We start from the raw sequence: 5,822 nt of genomic DNA on the forward strand, positions 1-5,822 counted from the left end.
TTAGCCCGGGACTTATAATTTATACGGATATATCCTTTTTACCTATACTCCTAATATTCCCGGTTATTGTGAGGTTGGTCTATACTCGTATCGAGTCGGACTTAATTAATCCCCCTTATTATAACGTCTCCGTCGGTATCTTAAGTCTCTTAGCTCCGGGCTTAATTTAGTATATAAGTGTTCTAGTTAGTTAGGCGTACTCCTTCTAGCCTTTAAGCAATACCTTAGACCTTAATAACCTAGCTTAAGTAATCGTGGGGTAACATCGCGGTGACTAAGGCTCTACGTAGCTTTTGATTTAAGGCGTTTTTAAGGAAAATAATCTTCGTAGAGTTGGCCTACTCGCCGCCGCCTACTTATATAATCTGTTTTTTTCGAATTTCGGTCAGAACTATATAAAGGTATATTCCTTACGCTATTTAAGAGAATATAGTATGTAGGCCGCGTAAGGCTATTCGTTATAATCCTTATATATACGGTCTAGGTAAGCGAGGAACGCTTCGGGGTAGCGGGTACCTCCCGGTTCCCTAGTAGTATAGTAAGCGGATACTATTTACTAAGCACTCCCTTCTAGGCACGAGTTAATATAATACTATATCTTAGCTTAGTTATTAAATAAGTATTTATCTAAAAGGAGCTTATCGCATATCTGCTATAACTAAGTAGCATACTCCGTTTATTTTCTACTAAACTTTATAGGGTGTAATAGGGGTCTAGTACACGGCGGGCATAGTTCCTATAGGACTTCGATTTAGAGGGGAGTAGGGGTCGCTAGGGTAGGAGGGCCTACCACTAACTTTATAGGCGTGTTTATAGGGGCTCCTTCTAAGGGCGGCGCGAGGTTAGGGGAGGGTTGCTATAAGGCCTAGGCGTTTATAAAGTCGTTCGCTAGTTATTAGAGTAGCTCTTATTATTAAGCTATCTATTCTTATAAGAGACTAAGTATCGTATTAATAGCTTCGGTGATCCTTCTATCCGTCCACTTACCTAGTTCGGCGGGGTTTATAGGACCGCCGCTACCTAACGGCGCGTTTATATCTAAGGCTATACTAATATAGCGCGTGGGGTTCGCTTAATTCTAGCTATATAAGCGGCTGGTTATAGGTTAATCGCACTAAGTAAGGCCGAATAATTATATTGGCTAGAATTAAGGAAAGGAAAGGAAAAGGTCTACGGAGAAGTATAGGATTTACTAGGTTTATACGAATCCGCGGTAAGGGCAGCGCGAGGTCTAAGCGTCGGTTCTGTGTGCTAATTAGCGGTTCCGGCCTTATACCGGAACTATACGTTCGGGGGGTCTACCCGTGACAATGCCTATATCTTCTTAAAAGAACTTAACAAACAATCTCACGATAGTACTCCCTCCCTTAGTCTACTTATAGGCCTCTTTATAGTCTTATAATAGCTTCCTTTACTCCTTACTTAAATTCTATAATACGTAGGCTATTAACGTAATAGTCGTCATCTAATCCATTAGAGTCTTTTGCCAGCCCCGAATCCAGGAAGAAATCCCAGAAGGCAGTTCTTTATATATATAGCTTCACATATACTCGCGCAAGAAGCAGCAATCCTATAGATCTACGAATTCAATAGCTTTTTCCTTGATTTTCTTCTCTTCTGCTCGAACAGCCGACTACTTATAGCCTAATTTATCAGAACTTATATCGCTACTAATTAGATGGTTAGTAATAAAATAATAAAGGCGTTACTACTATAAAAGTACATTATATTTATTATGATATATAGGCTAAAAAAGAGCCCTAATAAAGGTTCAAATTAACTACTATCCACTTAACGGTAGTTTAGATTAGATTATAATCGACTTTAATACGATCATTAAATTAATTATAATTATATAATAATTATTATATTATTTTTGGAGTTAATTTAAGCACTATTTTAGGATTATAAGCCACGAGCTATTTAATAAGCGGTTAACGTTTAGATTAACATCTAGACTTAAGAAAATTTTTATATTATACTTAAGCTTAAATTCGATTAGATCTTATATATACTAAGCCTAACCCACCTTAAAGGTGGTTATTTATTTAGTATAGGTACCTACGGTCGGCTGTTTTCCGCTGATTTTACCCCTAAGTTCCGTGACTTACGTCTATAGTGCTATACCAGATACTACAAACTTAATAATTATTATAGATACCTTACTAATTATTATAGGTACTTCGTTATATATAGAATATAAGCTAATAAAAAGGTCACTATCGAAATTCAAGGTGCAGGTACAGAAATCAACATGCAAATTATAACAGAATCTAAACTTATTTCACTATATTAGTATATACTCTACTATAGAGTTTTACCGGTCGTTATCCATACCGGTCTTTGTGTTTAATAGTTCGACTATTACGTTAGCTCCTTATAAATAGTCACCTGATCTACGCCTCCTACGCGGAGTTACGGTGAATACAAGACCGTTAAACTGTTCTCCGAGTTTAGTTACTGTCCTAATCGCAGTAATACGCTATACGTTACCTATATACCGTGTCGAGCTGCCCGCAGGCCCTATAATCACCGATAGTATCCAGACCCTTTACTACCTCCTTATATAGGGAATAGTTATAATCCTCCTATAGGTTACCGTTATATATTATAATACCGGCAGCTAATCCAATTGTCTCTTAGTCACTTTTATAGCATGTATAGATAATACTGCCTAACCGCTGATTTCCCGACCCGCTACAACGGTGCCCCTTATAATAAGTACTATAAATACTATAATAATAGGGTTAGTGCCGTGCCTACTAGTAATAAGCGGGCCTTACCTAATAGTAATAGGCGGGCGTTACGAGGTTATATTATATACTAAGATATTTAGCCGCTTAATTCGCTAGGCCCCCTTAAACCGTAAGGGTGGATACCGTTACATAGCTATATAGCTATCGAGTACTCTAACCTCGGTGTTATACGGTGTGAGCGGCTGGTTATAAGTATTCACAGAGTAAGGCCGAATAATTAAATTGTCTAAAGCTAAGGAGAAAAGAAGAAAGAGGGAAAAGCTTTATAGGTGCTTACGACCTAAATATAATATCGTGGCGACCTACTAGGAGCGTACTATGATTAGTCGGAAGATCTGGTGGTTTACCAGATTATCTCTACGAGGTTAACCTATAATATTACCCCCCTCCCCCCTCGGTAAGCTATTATTACTCGGTATAGGTTCGTGAAGAGTTATTATTTAATCGAATAACGCCTTTTTATTAATTAAATAATAACCTCTAGTAGTTTTTTAACCCTAAATAACCTCTTTATTCGTTAAAAAGCGCTTAAGGCGAGCCTTTATAGTTATACGATTAATTAATATTCCGTGTAATAGCGTTATAGTAGTTCGTAGGGTTATTCCTTTTATATAAGGATTTATATACCGGACCTTCCCTAACCGAATAACCTACCGAAGCTAATAATACTAACTTCGCCGTTGCCTCTATGGATTTATTTTTCTTCTCTTCTTTAATAATATCTATTACTATCCGTAGTACGTTTTTTATCGCCCCCGACTCCTTCGCGTATCGTATTATCATGCTAACCTCTTATCTCCTTTCTTAGAAGAAATTCAAGTTCTTAGGATTATCTCCGGCCCCTAAGGTACGTCTTCTCGTTCTTCCCTTAAACCTCGTGTAACGTTAGCTAACTTATATACGTGATATAGGGGGCTAACTATAATAATAATAATACCGGTAAGGAGGCACCTACTCCCGCCCCGGCTAGTAAGGAGGTTACTACCCCTTCCTCGGCTATAGACCGCCGCGCCTAGCTAGCCCGAGCCGTTAAGGCTAATAGTAAGCGTTCCGCGGGCGATGCTTTTATAGTGGTTAAGAGCCGCGTAAAGCGCGCTTATAGGATAAAGTATCCTCCTAGAGGAACCCGTAAGACTTTTATTATACTTACGTAAAAGCAGTTACCTCTGGCTAGGATAGGCGGCGCTATCGCGATTAGTCGGGACCCGGAGTAAGGTTAACCGACCCTAAATACTATAACTACTTAAAGGGCGGTTATAAGTGCCTTCCTCCTCCGCCTAGAATAGCTAGTCCGTTAGTAGCACTCTTAGAGGCGGCAAAGGTAGTGAATAATAACCCCTTTTATAACCCTAAGGCGATAAAGGCGCTTATAGCGGCTTATTCGGCCTTCTAAAAGGCGTCCGGGGTCTCGAAAAAGGCTCCTAGTACTTTATAGGGGGATAAGCCTATCTCGAGGCTTATCGACTTAAGAGCCGATAAGCCTTGCTTATCGGTATAAGCCACCGCCTCCGCCCCCTATAGGGACTCCTATATCGTAGTAGATAGACCTATACCTATCGCGGCGCCTCCTACCGTTATTACGCCTATTCCTAGTATCACGATTACTTTTACTAGGGTAAAAGGCCTACGCCGGCTTAACCGGTTCCTATAGGTAGTTAAGAACGTCGTAGGGGTTATAGCCGTTAAGGTAGAGGATATTAAGTCCTCTAAGGGAAAGAAAACGGATAGGCAGGCCGAGGTTACGCCGTTTACGTTATCTCCTATTATTACCGAAAGCGTTAATAGTCGCGAGGATATTTATAATAATATTAATCTCGACGCCTAAACCTAGTAGCTAGGGGCGGGGCTTACCCGCCCTAACTTAATTAACATAGGCGGTTTTACCGTTATTCTAACCTTTATTTCATCCTTACCGCCTTTTCTATAACCCTTTCTCTTTTCGTAATATTCGCGGGGTGTATCGTTAACTTTAATCAGGCCGTACTTCTTTTCGTAGCGATCTAGGGCGCTTAATTTTTATAAGGACTTTATTAGTTCCTATAATATCTAGGCGTATCCTTCCTACTTTACTAACCCTTCTCTTACTACGCCTTTACCTACCTTCCTATTCCTAGCGTATAGGATTTCCTCTACTATCTATTCGTCTTCTTCTAAACTATCACGAATCGGTCCGGGCTAGGGGTTATTTAGGACTTAACCCGGAAACTGGCCTTTGCTCGTATATTCTAGGAGGTCTATATAGAACCTTGGATATACGTTTAAGGGTATATCTAGCTCTATTATATATAGGTTAATAACCTTAGTTATACGGTACTTTTAGTATAGCTAGCTTAGTTTATATAATAATCGCGGGGTAGAGTAGTTTATAAGCGAGAGCTTTATAAGGTCGGCTTCTTAGAACCGTTTAGTAAGGATATAACGCTTATTAGCTAACTTTTCCTATTATAGTTATATAGCTACTATTAAAGCTTAGGCGAATTTTATAGCCTCTTAGAGGCGGCGGAGCAGGTTATAGGCTATAAACTCCTAGGCGTCGCTGCTTAGTTCTTTATAAACCTGGATCGGGTTGATATAGTATCCGTGTTCTAAGAAAAACGGACTTATCTTAGTAGTAGAGCTCTCTTAGTTATTTAACGCTAATTAGGCTACGGGTAGTAGCTTATCCTAATTAGCTTAGGCGTAGTAAATAAAGGCTTAGAGGTACGCCTATACCTCTTACTTCGCTCGCTTAGTAGCACTATCGGTCTAAGCGTAATAAGCTATACTTAATCGTTATTCTATTCTAGCTAGCTTATAGAAGTGTCGCTAGAAGCGATTTATCTAATTAGAATCTCTATGGCTTACGATTAAACGGGGTATACTATGGAACTAAAAGGGATAGTATAGGAGTCGTTTAGCGTGAGCTTCTGCTTTTATAGAGTTTATCGCTTTAAGGGTAATAACCTTTATAAGTTAATCGATTATAACCTATAGGTACCTATACTTCTTCTCTCCCGCGGGAGGCAGATCCGTTATAAAGTCTATTAATAGGTTACTCCTTATTCGTTTAAGGATCAGGAGTGGTTT

This window comes from Sodiomyces alcalophilus (assembly GCF_042370955.1).
Source record: "Sodiomyces alcalophilus JCM 7366 unplaced genomic scaffold ACRALscaffold_4, whole genome shotgun sequence".
NCBI lineage: Eukaryota > Fungi > Ascomycota > Sordariomycetes > Glomerellales > Plectosphaerellaceae > Sodiomyces > Sodiomyces alcalophilus.